Below are 17,778 nucleotides of genomic sequence, written 5' to 3'. Positions count from 1 at the left end.
CCAAATGTGAGTGACGCTATGATAAACCAATAGGAGTATAGGCGCTCAAAAAATGGACCAATCACAGATAAGTTTTAAAAAGCAATATAAACTATTTAGCACGCAAGAGAGGACGAAAATAAAACGTCCATAGTTGAAGGTGATTGAGAGTGAGAAGATAATTAATGAAAGTTTTTTTATGATCTATTTATAATAACAATATATTTGGGTGAGTCAGAGGAAAGGATGTAGATGACCACAAGACCAGAGACACAAGTAGAGATCACTTTCTTGTTGCCTGGGAGACAGCAAAATATTTGGTTTCAGACAAACTTTTGTAGCTTTTGACTTGGGGAAATTAAATTGTAGCTTTTAGTTGAAAATTGGTTTTAAATCATTGATCAAGTTTTATGTAGGACGATATGGAAGAAAAAAGTGTAGTCACAAGCTGACATCGTCTTACAGTATTGCATTTTGGAAGCAGGCCCCCATCAAAGAAGAAACAAACTCTTATGACTGCCTCTGCCTCTGCCTCTCTTTCCCAGGAACACATTTTAAGATCAGCAATAAAGCAGAAATGCTTATTATTAGTCAAAAGGTGGCATGATATTTCCCCAACACAGAGTACATTTCCTGGACTAGCTTGTTAGGGGTAAAGAGGTCCATCTGTGACTTTGGCCAGCGGTGGTGGGGCATCTGTGAGGTGTGTGTGAGAATGCTCTGGCGTGTGTGTAGGACGCAGGGAGAGAGAGGTGTGTGTGAGAATGCTCTGGCGTGTGTGTAGGATGCAGGGAGAGAGAGGTGGGGCCATTGGTTTGTTTATGTGAATATAGGTGGACTGAGCACTAGACTGATTAATTAGGCCGTATCTCAGCAATGGGCTCTGTTTACACATTACTCACATAAATAATCAACAATACTCTCTCTCTTGCATACACACTGACTTCATGCACGCGGGCACACACAAATAATCAACCCAGAACACACGTAATACAAATCTAATCAAATAATACTCATATTCCATACTCAACACACAATGATCATATATATCATTTTGACAATGTCACCGTGAGTCCACAGTTATCAGAAAATATGGGCTGTGTTCAGTACGTTTTTACGTTCTGGAATGTTCAATTGAACGGAAACGGTGCTGTACTGAACGACCAGTTGAAAAATGGGGAGGGGTTTGGTTGGGGGTTGGGGAACGCTGTCAAGTTTCAAGCCACAATTCGCCACACCCACCAAACGGGAGCAAACATACCTTAAAGTCTGTTCAAGAACTTACAAGAACGTTTTGGGGAAACGTGATGTTCAGTACAAACCAGCGGTTGGAACCGGTTCAGGGAACAGAACCGATAACCCATTTTTTTTTTTGAGGAACAGAATCAGAACCGCAAACTAACATGATCTATACTGTTCCAGAACAGAACCTTTATTTTAAAATCATGGGAACAGGTTAATAATCCGGGAATTTTGTTTTTGTCACACAAATAATGGAACAAAGCCCCTTTGCAAAGCCCTCATAGTATCATTCAGCAACTTATTCCAGTGTCGGCCTGCCTTACAGAACATATTTGCCAGGGTATGTGCCAGGGTTTATAGCTTATTTTTAATTTATTTTACAATAATTGCCCATCTCATGGATCAGCTCTCAGAGTTTTGACCACTAAATACATCAGGACATTGCATGCAAAGGCCTATAGGCTTAGATGTCCACTGTATGATATTGCAAAAAAAACATAAAACATATATAAAGAATAACATAAAACATATATAAAGGAAGAGAAGCTTAGGACAAGCCCCGAGAGATAGAGAGAGAGAAAGAGATGCCAGCGACATGCTGCAACACCAACATATATAAAGGAAGAGAAGCTTAGGACAAGCCCCGAGAGATAGAGAGAGAGAAAGAGATGCCAGCGACATGCTGCAACAACAACATATATAAAGGAAGAGAAGCTTAGGACAAGCCCCGAGAGATAGAGAGAGAGAAAGAGATGCCAGCGACATGCTGCAACACCAACATATATAAAGAAAGAGAAGCTTAGGACAAGCCCCGAGAGATAGAGAAAGAGAAAGAGATGCCAGCGACATGCTGCAACACCAACATATATAAAGGAAGAGAAGCTTAGGACAAGCCCCGAGAGATAGAGAGAGAGAAAGAGATGCCAGCGACATGCTGCAACAACAACATATATAAAGGAAGAGAAGCTTAGGACAAGCCCCGAGAGATAGAGAGAGAGAAAGAGATGCCAGCGACATGCTGCAACACCAACATATATAAAGGAAGAGAAGCAGGACAAGCCCCGAGAGATAGAGAGAGAGAAAGAGATGCCAGCGACATGCTGCAACAACAACATGTCAGACAGCTACTGCGTCTAATATACAGATAAAGACCTACAGAAGGAGGCTACATCATTCATTTTCGATCAGAATATTTTGTATAAAGATAAGCATTATATTGTTAGATTATCGGAGTAACTCTGGTAGGCCTTAAACGTCTTCCTGACCTCAAGTTCAAATGTCAGGGACAGTTGGAGCCCAGGTACTCACTGCCTTCATATCATAGGCCTGTAGTAGTGAAAGCTTCATTATAGCCACACCACACCAAACCTTCAGAAATGCTTCTAAACTTATTAATGTCAAAACTCAGTCAGGCCATTGTTTATAGGGAAAATATGAGGACGCTATTATGTTGCCGCAAACACAGTGAGAACTTAAATGGGCCAAAGAAAATGTCTCAACAGAATGAAACAGAATACTTGCAAACTGGTTTTAACCGTAACTTTTGGTATCGTTAAATGTGAAGACTGTTATATTATCAAATCAAGTAATTAACTAGGAAGTCGGGGCACCACAGGAAAATGTTGTTTATAGAGTTGCAATTTCCCAAATATAACTCTACAGATATTTTATTATCTTATCAATTACAGTTTTCTATTAATGTATTATTACCTCATCAGTCTCATTCCTGAATGCCGCAAACCCCTGGATATCTGCACAAACCCTAGCATCTGAAATCATGAATCAGCGATATACAAATTGGTTTAATTACTTATTTACTAACTAACTAATCAATCACAGAAATACATAAACACACACAATAGTTATACATGGTTTGATATACACTGACATGATACACTGAAACGTCCCAAGTGAGCTATGCCGATATGATGGCTTGGTAGACAAAGGAAAGGGGTGGGGCCAGCTCAAGAGCGGGAAACTCAGAGTGGACCTACGTCGACTACACTACACTCATGGGAATGCTAATACTTTGAACATGAACAACCGCTCATTTGAAAATAAATTGCAATTCACATATTTATGAGTGTATGCCTTTGTTGTCCCTCTCTGCGATGCCGGTCTGTCTGCTGGATAGTCAATCGACAGAAAGTCTCTGGATGGTCCACCAGAGATCAAAGTCTTTCGTAGTTGTAGTTTGTTATAATGGATATGTCAGAGTACCATTTGGTTGTTCGACCGGTTGTGTTTACCAGACTAAAGAATTTAAACAGCTGCAGCCTGAATAATTGGTCTTTAGTTTGTAGATTTCTTAATAACCATTTCACCATGGGGATGATCTCCACGTTCTCTGGCCTTGTCCTTTGGTAAAGTCATGCCAACCATTTCAACATGTAGCGGCAGCTCCATGTTTTCTGGTCTAATGTACATTTTGTCAGAAGTGGGTAGTAGAAAAGGGGGCGTTCCATGACGCCATGTAATGTCTGTGCTCATGGGGGCGTGGCCACTGACTGATGCTAAGTTACTATGAACAACTATTCTCATTTAGAAGACTAACATCACATTGTTATCTTTCCAAAAGTATTTCTATACTCAATCATTTATTTTATACAATATTCAGACCCCCATAATTGAGAAGTGTATACAAACAAAGAAACAGTAATATGTGTCTCCTGTCCTACATGAGGTCACCAAATGAAACAAAGTAGACATGACTGTCCTTAAGTGTCCACGGACCACTCCATCTGCTTGGAATACAGAAATACTGTTCAATTATTCAACCTTTTGATGACCAAGTGTCTCTCTGTGTTCCACAGACATTCCAATCTCGATACTACAGAGTCAGAAGCAGAGTATTTTACAACCGCCATAAAGCGGCCCCCTCCACCTCTGTGGGAGAGAGAGGAGCTGTAGACCCACTGTAACCTGATCCTTCAGATACTCACAGGAGAGTCATGACACCGCAAATGTTTTGAACAGGCTATATTGCAGCAATTATCCAAAAACGCTAGTGCTTACCATACCCAACAAATGACAGCAATAGCCTACTGTTATTTATTTTACATCAGGCCTACTTATAATCTATCTTAAACTAAATACGGATCACACAATTAAAAAGACAGATCCAACTAAATTTAGCCAATGAAAATGTCCAAATTTGGTATATTTAATTAAATAACTTATTTTGATTAATAAATGGGCTAACAATAATACCCATGATATACATTAACAATAATGATCAAACAAATTACAAATACAAAAAATAAATAAATGTAAGTTCCAAAATTGCAATCTCCCTGAATAGTGAGTTTCACAGTAGCCTGCATTTGGCCGCTCCAAAGTTCTTCTCATCTTAGTCCAATACAATATGAAAACGTGTCCACACAGAGGATATTCCTCTTGTAGGCTTTTCACTGTAGGCATTGTGCAAACTGCTCCAACATGGAGCAAACGTTCAAGCGAACTGAACTTACCTCTGAACTCACTGCTAATCACCATTCCTCTCCCTTTCTGGTATATAAGCAGCTTGTTTTACCTCAGTATTAGTTGAGTGTTTGTGGCAACATAGACCATTTAACAGACAATGTCACAAAAATGATGTGCAAGCTTCAATGGGGCAGAAGTCCATGAGTTGTTGTGATTCTGATTGGCCAAATAACTAGTGATAATGACAAGAAATTGCCGTATGGGGAATTGTAGGCTACTTTTATCTTGTTTTGAGTTTTTTTGACTGATGTCATGTCTGTGCTAATGTGGCAAATAAATGGCTTGCTAGCTAACAACTGTTACAATGTATTTGAGAGACAACAATTGTTGATTGTACAAATGTATTTGTTTTCAATAAACATTGGAGATTAAATATAGTTCACATGTTGTCAACAATCTAATCCAACCTTGTCTGTTTTGCCCCATATGTACACTCATAGCCATGGAAAGTAGGGGTGCTGAGGGTGTAGTATTAATTTAACATCCTTACAGACCACTTAATGTAAATGTACATTACTGTATTGTACCTAGGCTGGTCATCTCGATTTGTACCTGTAGACTTTCCATAAACATGAAGAAAAAAATGCACAATACAGTAATTGAGTACATCGAGACATCAAGGGTTTGTGATTATGTGATGTGATAATGTGCCTCAGTTGGTAGAGCATGACCCTTGCAATACCAGGGTTGTGGGTTTGATTCCCACAGGGGCCATTATGAAAATGTATGTGCTCACTACATCAAGCAACTATTTTCAGATCAACTGTTTTGTGCAGATAATTATCAGACTCAAGATACAAATGCTGGTGAACTCTCAAATACATTTAGTTTTTTCACAAAGTAGTGCTGGGCCCTTACTAGTTCTGTATTAGTATTTTTTTGTATTTTACCTTTATTTTACTAGGCAAGTCAGTTAAGAAAAATATATTATTTTCAATGACGGCCTAGGAACAGTGGGGTAACTGGCAGAACGGCAGATTTGTACCTTGTCAGGATAGCCCCACATTTGAACTTGCAACCATCTGGTTACTAGTCCAACCACTAGGCTACCCTTTGGACTCCCAGTATACCGATATACTGGATAGCCCAAAAAAATTGCAGCACCCCCAACCCAAATTACAACTCGCGGCTATGATTGGGCACGCGTCCATTTTGATGCTAGAAATAACTTTGGACCCTTCTATGGGGTGGCCCAATTATTTAGCATTTCCTTTTGTTGTGCTGATTGTTGTTGACCTGACTAAAAACCACAACTTGTATCATATAAACATACCATTTACAGACCTTAAAATCTATTCCATATCTCGATACTATACAATATGCTCCAGTAATACTTTGGCTCCATTGCTTTTGAAGTTAGGATAATCAATACTCATGGAATATACTTTGTCTTCAACTCCTCTTTGGACATTGCTATCACTTCAACCTAGCCTAAGATGCCCAATCTAATATACTTTGGACTGCATTGCTATTGAAGTCAGGCATTTCCCACATTTAATATACTTTGGACTGCATTGCTATTGAATTTGTGGAGGATAGCCCTCACATTTAATATAGCTGTTCTTGAAGTGTTACTGCATTGCTACTAGGAAGTGCATGATAGCCCATGAGCATGATGAATATAGAACTTAGTGGACTGCATTGCTAGCTGTGGGAAGTCAGGATAGCCCACATTTAATATACTTTGGACTGCATTGCTATTGAAGTGAGGATAGCCCACATTTAATATACTTTGGACTGCATTGCTACTGAAGTGAGGATAGCCCACATTTAATATACTTTGGACTGCATTGCTACTGAAGTGAGGATAGCCCACATTTAATATACTTTGGACTGCATTGCTACTGAAGTCAGGATAGCCCACATTTAATATACTTTGGACTCCATTGCTACTGAAGTCAGGATAGCCCACATTTAATATACTTTGGACTGCATTGCTACTGAAGTGAGGATAGCCCACATTTAATATACTTTGGACTGCATTGCTACTGAAGTCAGGATAGCCCACATTTAATATACTTTGGACTGCATTGCTACTGAAGTGAGGATAGCCCACATTTAATATACTTTGGACTGCATTGCTACTGTTTACAAAAACATATCCTCCATTCAGTAGCACACACACACCCTCCAGAGAATTAGACGTTTTCCATGATCATTCTATGGTTCTGTGGTTTCATGCACACATACCCACATACCAGCACAGTATCAGGCCAAATTCAGATGACATTGTGTGTTGCTAAATGTGGTGTAAGAGTTCAATGTGTAGCACAGACTCAGTTCCCCTGGGCTGGTCTTGAGACAGTCATAAGACTCAATTACATCACAGAAACCAGAGCTGGATGGACAGAGGAAACAGCTGCATAACTGATACTTCTTCTACAGCAAACTGTCCACTGGGTTAGATATAGAGGACAATGTTCCAGTCAGGTAAATTAGTCCAACAGATCTTCACACAACATCATTTTATTATAATAATTTGGTTTCTGCTTATATTTGTCATGTACAAGTGTGTATTTTACACATGTGGTTATTGGAAATGTGTTTTTTTGCATATCCTTCTCTTCCTGAGAAACCCTCGGAGAGTGGGGTCATGGCCAGGGTCTGCCATTATCAGTGGCGACCATGGGGCAGTTACGGTTAAGTGCCTTGCTCATGGGCACATCGACAAATGTTTCACCTTGTCGGTTGGGGGATTTGCCCACTATCATTCGTAATATCTATGTTGGTCACCAGCACACTATTTCTCAGGCTTGGGCACACCCAGTTACTGGAAACTGTGCACATGGCATCTGAATAACGTTACCCACATAAACCATTCCTCCCTCATCTATACTGCCCTCGTGTGTTGCCACTGGGTAGTACACTTGCAATAGAAACCATAATATCGGTCTACAATATATGCCAAGTTCACATCACATTTTATTTGCCACTTGCGCCGAATACAACAGGTGCAGACTTTACCGTGAAACGAGCCCTTTCCTAAAAATGTAGAGTGAAAAAGTAAAAACAAATGTGCCGAATTAAAAAGGAAATCGTTGCCAACATACACATCATAGGCCATCATCCAGCCTACATATCAGTCAGTCAGACTGAGCGGCAATGATCATTACTTGTATTTCATTTCCATGGAAAAAATATTATCTTGGGTATGAAACCTCCCTGGACTATATTTAGCCCCTGTACCTTCCTGTATGAAACTCACACATTTCAATTCAATGGGCTTTATTGGCATGGGAAACATATGTTAACATTGCCAAAGCAAGTGAAGTAGAAAATATACAAAAGTGAAATAAACAAAAATGAACAGTAAACATTACGCTCACTCATTCTCTATATGTGCGTTAGACTAACGTTACTACGGCCGCTGCCAAGAGTTTATACCATGTCCAATCAGAATCCTCAAATGCGGTTGAAGCTAACTACGTCACAGCTCTTGCTGTTTCCCCTTATCATCAAAATATCACATTGGCATCTCACAAGGAAGTCTCCCTGTTTGCAGATTTCCCCTCGATGACTGGTTATTACTTGGTTACAATTGACCTATGGCTTGTTTGGGAATAACGTTAGGCATGTCAGGCATGTTTTGCACCTCTTTGCATCATTCCGTTAAAGCGACTTTATCTTTATTCAATGAATGAGCATGAACCAATCCTGATACGATGAGTTGACGCATTGCTGATATCAACCACGCCGATATTTTAACCACGCTGGACGTTTTTTCTAATTATATGTGAAGCACTCACTTGCTCTGATTGGTTTATTCTGGAATATTATTTGGGTATTCGGCGCGCAATTGGTTAGATTTTTGATAAGAAGGTGTGTCAGCAAAAAAAACACTATGAACCAACCCCCTTATGTTTTTTAATTTACGTCACCGCAATTTTCTGTTGCCACTTGGAGGATTGTAAACATATATTTTAATGCTAGCTACACAGAAAGCAGATAGCCAAAACGTACGAGATCATTTTTGTAATCTACCTGTATCATACAATTGCTTTGTTTCTCAGTTCTGTGTAATAACTGCACATATATCAGCTGTTTAGTGGTCTGAAGCTAGCTAGCTGTCATAATAATCAACACAAGAGACAGCAAGAAGACAATATAGCAATCGTTACTGCAAAGCCGACATAATGGCATCGTTGGCTGCACACGAGCCGAATATAACCCCAAATTCCATACCAGTCCTCGCAGACGCTCTGATGCCCGCGAGCATTTTCGCTCCGGATGGAGGAGGTTGTGGAGATCATGACGCCGGGGAAGAGTGCCTCGAGGACGGCGACCTCTTCAACGGCGAGACCGGGGATCTCGGTATTGACTTCACTAGCAAGGTAGTTAGCCTGGCCGCGCTAGTCGGGGCTGTGTTTATCATCTTCATGTTGGCATTTATTATGCCTAAACTTGCTGTCATTCTTCTGGCTGCTGTATTGCAAGCTAAGTTAGCTAGTTAGAATAACGATTGTGCTATATACTAATCAATCTAGCTGAGTGCCCATCTTGCTTAAAATGTTATGCAGAATTGCATATCTAAAAGTTCAGAACTATATTTGTGGCAAAAGTGTGTGGTTTTAAATGTCCTACTGACTCTGTCACTTTAAGCTTCGGTTGAGCTTAACGTAGGCTAATGCAATTAGCATGAAGGTTGTAAGTAACAAGAACATTGAAATAAAGGTGCGGATCCTTAAGAGGCTTTAGCAAGCATATCAGATCAGGTGTGGTTTGAATGGGTCTTGAATGTGTTATGGCTGATGTAACTACTGGCTAGAGAGAGGACACTCCAGCAGCAGTGTGACTCACAAACCACAGCCATGGGCATGACTCTTTCTCTGGTTGATGAGTCCTTATACATACTGTGCCACCATTTGGACCGATGAAACAGAGGGCAATAGAGAAATGGTGTGTGTCAAAAGGAAGTGTTTCTGGCAAATGGGCCAGGCTCAACTTACAGTGCTGAACAATGATCAGTGTGTTGTTGACTGACAGGAAACTCATCTCCCTCCATCTTTGGCACTCATCCATATCAAGATCGGTATCAACAGAGAGAAATGAACTAGAATAAACAGAAAGATGCAATACTTCTAGGATGTTTTGGTGTCAATACTACAGAACAAATAGGTTAGGTGTGTGTGTTTATTTTTTATAAAACTTTATTTAACTAGGCAAGTCAGTTAAGAAATTCTTATTTACAATGATGGCCTACCCCTGTGCAGGGATGGGGGTTGGGATAAAAATAAATCAAATATAAATATAGGACAAAACACAGACAACTCTACATAAAGAGAGACCTAAGACAACAACATAGCAAGGCAGCAACACATGACAACGCCGCATGCTAGCATCACAACATGACAACAGCATGGTAGCAACACAACATGACAACAGCATGGTAGCAACATGACAACAGCATGGTAGCAACACAAAATATGGTCCAAACATTATTGGGCAGAAAACAGCACAAAGGGCAAGAAGGTAGAGACAATAATACGCACAAAGCAGCCACAACTGTCAGTAAGAGTGTCCATGATTGAGTCTTTGAATGAAGAGATTGAGATTAAACTGTCCAGATTGAGTGTTGCAGCTCGTTCCAGTCGCTAGCTGCAGCGAACTGAAAAGACGAGCGACCCAGGGATGTGTGTACTTTGGAGACCTTTAACAGAATGTGACTGGCAGATCAGGTGTTGTATGTGGAGGATGAGGGCTGCAGTAGATATCTCAGATAGGGGGAGTGAGGCCTAAGAGGGTTTTATAAATAAGCATCAACCAGTGGATCTTGCGATGGGTATACAGAGATGACCAGTTTACAGAGGAGTAGAGAGTGCAGTGATTTGTCCTATAAGGAACATTGGTGGCAAATCTGATGGACGAATGGTAAAGAACATCTAGCTGCTCGAGAGCACCCTTACCTGAAGATCTATAAATTATGTCTCTGTAATCGAGTATTGGAAGGCTGGTCATCTGAATCAGGGTTAGATTGGCAGCTGGGGTGAAAGAGGAGCGATTTATGATAGAGGAAACCAAGTCTAGATTTAACTTTAGCCTGCAGCTTTGAGTAAAAATGACATTGAGTAATAATGACTTTATGTCATTATTATGAAACCACTGTGATGATTTAAAAATCTGCCATCAATGTATGTCTCGAAAAAGCCAAATAAGTATGATTCTGATGCAACACTCGGTAACAGAAAGCTGTCAGGCAAGTTCACCTGCTTTTGATTGGGCCATTTCTTTTTCCGTGGCTGTGTGCTCTGGGTGGGTAGAGATTTCAGTTTAGGACCAATGGAATGGTCTTAAATGTGCAAACCCCACCCACCGGGCCCGAGTGATGCAAAACAAACTCCCTCACTGTTTGGATGAATCTATTTTCACATAAATAGTGGGGCATTCACAACTCTACATTGTCTTTATCAGGGTTCCCTAAGCTGAGAACATTGTATAGAGATTGATTTGGACTGAAAGCAAGCTTGTAAGGTAAATCTACAGCCAAATCTGAGTACCCAGATAGTCAAATGTTTTTAGACGAGATGAATAATCAATTTTTCACAGAAATGGTGTAGCATTCACAACTCTAACCAGATGGAGGACAATACAAGATGAATAGCCCTATAGCTTTTGATAAAGTACATTTAGGCCTTTATCAATGGATATATGTGTAGGCTTTCCACCATGGCCATGTTATAGGATACCCAGGCCTGCATCAACCATTTTCTGTCTCTCCTTCCCTCCCTTGTCAGTTGGCCCTGGTCAGCCCTAATGGAGAGCAGTATGACTCGTTACTACGACAACTCCGGGAGAGGATGGACGAGGGTTGTGGGGAGACCATCTACGTAGTTGGGATGGGCTCAGGTAAGTCGGACTCACTCACTCACTCACTCACTCACTCACTCACTCACTCACTCACTCACTCAATGAGGCTATACAGTATGCACTGATTTGCTCCTACATTCACTAGCTCACAGAATCAGTCACTTACTGTAGCGAGTGACATTTTACACCGATAAACCCCCCCCAACCCCTCACCCGTCATCCCTTTCTATCAGACGGAGGTGACTATGGTCTGGATGAGGGAGACATGGAGGCGTCTGTAGCCACAGTTCAGTCCCTGTGTGAGCAGACCGAGTCAGAGCTGATCCTGCTGAGGGAGCGTATCGAAGCTGGGGGGCAGGTACGCGACTACCTCATCCGCCGACGCGTGGGTGATCAAGACTTCTTGGAGGTCAGGTGAGTTGGGGGAAGGTCAAGTGTCAGGGGTCAAAGGCTGACTTGATCAGGGGTCAAAGGCTGACAATTAGATGTGTTTTGACATTAGACCTGGGCTGACGAAGACAAGCATGTCTCTCAAATGCAATTTAAATGAAAAAAAGCTTAAGGGGACATTGACATAAAGGGGGGAGATCCAGTGTTGTCAAAGCAACACACAAGCAATACTCTGTTTTCATCCTCTCTCTCTCCATCTTCATCTGATCTTGTGTCCCAAATGTCAAATCTCTCCTCCCCTCTCTTCCCCTCTCTCAGGGTAGCGGTGGTGGGTAACGTGGATGCAGGTAAGAGCACCCTGCTGGGGGTGTTGACCCACGGGGAACTGGACAACGGCAGGGGGTTCGCCCGCCAGAAACTCTTCAGACACAAACACGAGATGGAGAGCGGCAGGACCAGCAGTGTGGGGAACGACATCCTGGGCTTCGACCAGAAGGGACAGGTGAGGGAGATGACATAGGAGGGGCTTATAGGTGACGGAGATTACACTGGGATAACATTGACATGACACTTGAGAGATGACAATGTAAGGCCTGCTTCATTGATAATTTTGTTGATGAATTGGTTTTACAGATGGAGACATGAAGTTGTTGTTGTGTGTAACATCTGTCCCTGTATCCTAGGTGGTGAATAAGCCAGACAGCCATGGTGGCAGTCTAGACTGGACTAAGATCTGTGAGAGGTCCTCTAAGGTCATCACCTTCATAGACCTAGCTGGACATGAGAAGTATCTCAAGACCACAGTGTTTGGAATGACTGGACACCTGCCTGACTTCTGCATGCTCATGGTGAGTGAGGGGGTCATTTTTGGGCGTTGGTGCTTTTTCTGACTTTACTATCCATCAACAGCACCACTGATTAATCTTTCACCATGTTCTTTTGCCTTCCCTCCTTCCTCGCTCCCTCCCTCCCCCTCCTCTCCTCCTTCCCTCGCTCTCTCCCCTCGCTTCCCCTCCTTCCCTCGCTCTCTCCCTCCTTCCCTCCTCTCTCCCTCCTTCCCTCGCTTCCCCCTCGCTTCCTCTCCCTCTCCCTCCCTCCTTCCCCTCCTTCCCTCGCTCTCCCTCCTTCCCTCGCTCCTCCCTCCCTCTCTCCCTCCCCCTCCCCTCCTTCCACCCCCCTTCTCTCTCTCCTCCTTCCACCCCCCTCTCTCTCTACACCTTCCACCCCCATTCTCTCTACCCTCCCCTTGCTCTCTCCCCCCTCTCCCTCTCTATCCCCCCTCGCTCTCTCTATCCCCCCTCGCTCTCTTTATTCCCTCTCCCTGTCTATCTCTCCCATCCTCTCTCTAGGTGGGCAGTAATGCAGGTATCGTAGGGATGACTAAGGAGCATCTAGGTCTGGCCCTGGCCCTCAATGTGCCTGTGTTCGTAGTGGTCACCAAGATAGACATGTGTCCTGCCAACATCCTACAAGGTCAGTTCCTTTCTTTCTCTTTCTGGGTGCATCTCAAGTCTAAATCTGCTTCCTTTCCTGGACTCCTTCCCCACATCTGCACTGATATGAAATAATTATACAGGTGAAACCATATTCCCACTACCCCACCATACCTCTTTCTCTTAGATTTAGTGATGAGGACCCCCCTCCCCCTTTTTTGGTTACAATATTGACAGTCATCACAAAACCTGACTTTACTGGTTGTGTTATTGTAACAGAGACGTTAAAGCTGCTCCAGAGGTTACTAAAGTCCCCAGGCTGCAGAAAGATCCCTGTTCTGGTCCAAAACAAAGATGACGTCATCGTCACAGCCTCCAACTTCAGCTCTGAGAGGTAAACGTTAAGGCACACACTTTGTAGCCACAATCACACACTCTTTATAAACTGGATTTTGCTTCAATTATAGGGGACCATAATTCAGTGTGTTTGTGTGTGTAGGATGTGTCCAATCTTCCAGATCTCCAATGTGACAGGAGAGAACATGGACCTGCTGAAGATGTTCCTCAACCTGCTGTCTTCTAAAACCTCCTTCAGAGAAGACGAACCTGCAGAGTTCCAGATAGATGACACCTACTCAGTACCGGTTAGTCACACACACACAAAGCAGCTGCTACAGATGCATATTGATGCCACACACACACCTCTCTAACCATGTTTACCTTCTCCGTCAGGGTGTAGGCACTGTCGTTTCAGGGACTACTTTACGTGGATTGATACGTCTGAATGACACAATGTTGTTAGGCCCAGACCCACTGGGCAGTTTCCTCCCATTGCAGTCAAATCTATCCACAGGAAGAGGATGCCAGTCAAGGAGGTGAGAGGTGGACAGACTGCCTCCTTTGCCCTCAAAAAGGTATGTTTTCTCTTTAGTGTCCCCTGCTGGAGATGTTTGGTATTACAACACTTTTCTTCATAGATAGATAAATGTTAAGTTGAACTGAATGTTTTTTTCAGTGAATAGGAGTCAATACCTCAAGTCTCTCTGTTTCTCTCCCCTCCCTTCCCGCTCCCTCTCTCCATGTTCCATGTTCTATCTCTACCTTATCTCTCCCCTCCCCCTCCGCTCCTCGCTCTCTCCCTCTCCCTCCCTCCCTCTCTCCCTCCCTCCCTCTCCCCTCTCCCTCCCTCCCTCCCCCCTCCCCCTCCCCTCCCCTCCCCTCTCTCCCCCCTCCCCTCCCCTCTCTCTCCCTCCTTAGATCAAGCGTTCATCCATAAGGAAAGGCATGGTGATGGTGTCCCCCAGGTTAAACCCACAGGCATCATGGGAATTTATGGCTGAGATTCTGGTTCTGCACCACCCAACTACGATATCACCCCGCTACCAGGCCATGGGTGAGACACACACACACGCACACAGAGAGAAACACACACACACAGCAAGAAACACACACACACACACAGCTGTCTCATGTCTGACTATATATATCTCTCCTTCTCTCATCATTCCTCTTTCTCCCCCTTCGCAGTGCACTGTGGCAGCATCAGGCAGACAGCCACTATCCTGACCATGAACAGAGACTGTCTACGAACAGGGGACAAGGCATCGGTCCACTTCCGCTTCATCAAGACCCCGAGTACCTCCACACAGACCAGAGACTGGTGTTCAGAGAGGGACGCACCAAGGCTGTGGGCACCATCACCAAGGTCAGGGGTTAGAAAGGCTTATGAAAGGTTTATGAATGGTTGGAAAGGGTTTATGAAGGATCATGCTCATGAAGACCCCAGAGTTCCTCCACATAGACCAGAGAGTAGACTGGTGAGGGATACACCAAGGCTGTGGGTATCATCACCAAGATCTGGACTTAAAGGCTTATGAATGGTTCTGAATGGTTTACGAAAGGTCATAAAGACACCAGAGTACCTGCATGCAGAGTACTTCTCTCACACATTAATCTTATTGGTGGGTGGGTGTTTACAGCTGCTGCAGTCGACCAATAATCTGCCGTCAAACTTCAAACCCCGCAAATCAAAATGCAGTCTACGAAAAAGCCCCGTACCGCAGAGAGGATGGAACCACGCCTGCCAATGAGGACGAAGCGAGCACAGCCAGACCAGACAGTCCGCACCAATCACAACAACTGGTGAGAGAGAGAAAGTGAAGGAACGAATGAAGGGAGTGGAGGGGATGGTTAGATGGCGGGTCGAGTCGTGAAAGTAATAGTTTCAGGGCAGTTGAATAGGTGTAAGTGTTTAACTTGTGCGTGTGTGTGGTGCGTAAGCTTTCCTCTTAACTTGCTTTACTGCTTCTAGAATGTTTTCTTCTGTAGCTGTGTCTGTCTGATCTACCTAACACCTCTCCTACTATTCTTCTCCTCTTCATGTTTTCACACCCTACTGTTTCCTTCCTTTTCATTGCTATTATAATTTAATGATTACTCCACCTGCCACCCTGTCTCTTCTCACCCTCATTCTCTGCATTCTTTTCAATTTCCACGTTCATTTGCTCTTCATCCTCTTTGTGCATTACAACGTTACTACATCCTGGATTTGCCCTCCATTCCTCCTCTTTCTCTGTGTTGGTGCTTTGCTTGCTTCCTCAGACAGAGGGGGAGGATGACCCTCAGAGTAATGAGGGAAACAAAGAGGGCAAGGTAAACAGAAACAAACAGAGCAAGATAAACAATGGGAACCAGGCAGGTCAAATGAGTTATGTAACCATTGAGGCGTGGGAAATGAGTCTTGTCTAGTAACTTCTGTAAATATCCTGAAACAATGCATGCCTCAACTGATGTGAACCTGACATGAATCTTCTAGAGATGTGTCCACAGCATGTAGTTCAGTTTGATAACATCAGTCTTAGCTGGAAGTGATTTTGAATGGTAATCTCATTGTTAACCCAGTTGTTTCTGTTCTTCGTCTGTCTGATTGTGATCCGTTCTCTACAGACAAAGTCAGGAGGAGGGAGCAGGAGACGAGGAGGACAGAGACATAAAGGCAAATCAAACCAGAGCAGCTCCACCACAGCAGCCCCGTCATCAGCAGGCACAGGAGGTTCCTAAACTACACCCCTCTCAGCCCCCAAACTACAGTACTTCCTCCATCCACCTGTTTCAGCAGACAACTAACCCCCCTTCCCAAAAACTACTCCACTACAAACCCCCATTGAAAAAATGGGGTCATAAAATGTCCCTTTCCCAAACTCTCTCCCTCTATACCACCCTGCTATCTATCGCCTTATCAAGTGTCTTTATCACTCACACCAGAGAAAGTCTCGGTGAAAAGCAGCTCCCAGCTCTGTGCTTGTAGATGGTTACCTCTGCCTCCTCACTCTCCTCATCTCCGATTAGTTTAGAAAGCATCCTTATATTTACAGTATATGAACCTGATATGCCTTCTTTCATTGGGTCTACGGTGAGAATCACTGTAATACTGTGTATAGTTAATCATGGGCCCGAAGCCACATGGGCAGCTATTCCCTTACAGTAGAGTAACCCAGCTCCATGCACTATAGCTCATTGTTTCACTGTTTAGCAGGCATACTAGTTTCTCTCATTTCCTATTTACCACTAGAATCCCCCAATATGACACAATGAAGCATGTTTTCTATTTAATTTTATACTAAAATGTGAAGATTAATGAAAGGAAGTAAGGTCACAACTGACATAGTGAATGGTACATTTTAGTGGGCCTTCATTATGAGTGAAATATTGTAGATAAGATGTTTAATTTGCCATTTATGACCAAAAGGAAAGCAAGGGTTTGTCTGACAATCATCACACCCTTTCTCAAGTCCATCCTCCATGGCCCGGAAAGGGATAGTGTTGGTGGGCAAAAAGGAAAAATATCCTCTCCTCCTCGATAGCCACCGTTCATGGAGGACAGTCATGTGTATCCTCTCCTCCTCGATAGCCACCTTTCATGGAGGACAGTCATGTGTATCCTCTCCTCCTCGATAGCCACCTTTCATGGAGGACAGTCATGTGTATCCTCTCCTCCTCGATAGCCACCTTTCATGGAGGACAGTCATGTGTATCCTCCTCCTCGATAGCCACCTTTCATGGAGGACAGTCATGATCCTCTCCTCCTCGATAGCCACCTTTCATGGAGGACAGTCATGTGTATCCTCTCCTCCTCCTCCGATAGACACCTTTCATGGAGGACAGTCATGTGTATCCTCTCCTCCTCGATAGCCACCTTTCATGGAGGACAGTCATGTGTATCCTCCTCTGAAGAGTTTACAACTATATTACACCCCCTGTGAATCAGCTATTTTGTCTGACAAAAACATGCGCACAAGTAAATGCATTTCACTTTACACCTATTTTGGGATCACACCTGTAAATGTAATTTTCCTGAGCAGAGGAGTCGTCATTTCATACAAGCGCATTTATCCACGTTCTCTCGTCATTTTTCAGGAGGCGAGAGGAGTTAAGGCCACTTGTCCTG

At 43.2% G+C, this 17,778-nt stretch overlaps 1 pseudogene; it reads left to right on the top strand.

The window, feature by feature from the left end:
• The first annotated feature begins 8,555 nt into the window (after positions 1-8,555).
• On the top strand, positions 8,556-17,400 carry LOC135554724 (GTP-binding protein 1-like; annotated as a pseudogene).
• The last annotated feature ends 378 nt before the right edge of the window (positions 17,401-17,778 follow it).

The sequence above is a fragment of the Oncorhynchus masou genome, chromosome 14 (genome assembly GCF_036934945.1).
Source record: "Oncorhynchus masou masou isolate Uvic2021 chromosome 14, UVic_Omas_1.1, whole genome shotgun sequence".
NCBI lineage: Eukaryota > Metazoa > Chordata > Actinopteri > Salmoniformes > Salmonidae > Oncorhynchus > Oncorhynchus masou.
This window is presented reverse-complemented; position numbering and strand designations above follow the sequence as displayed.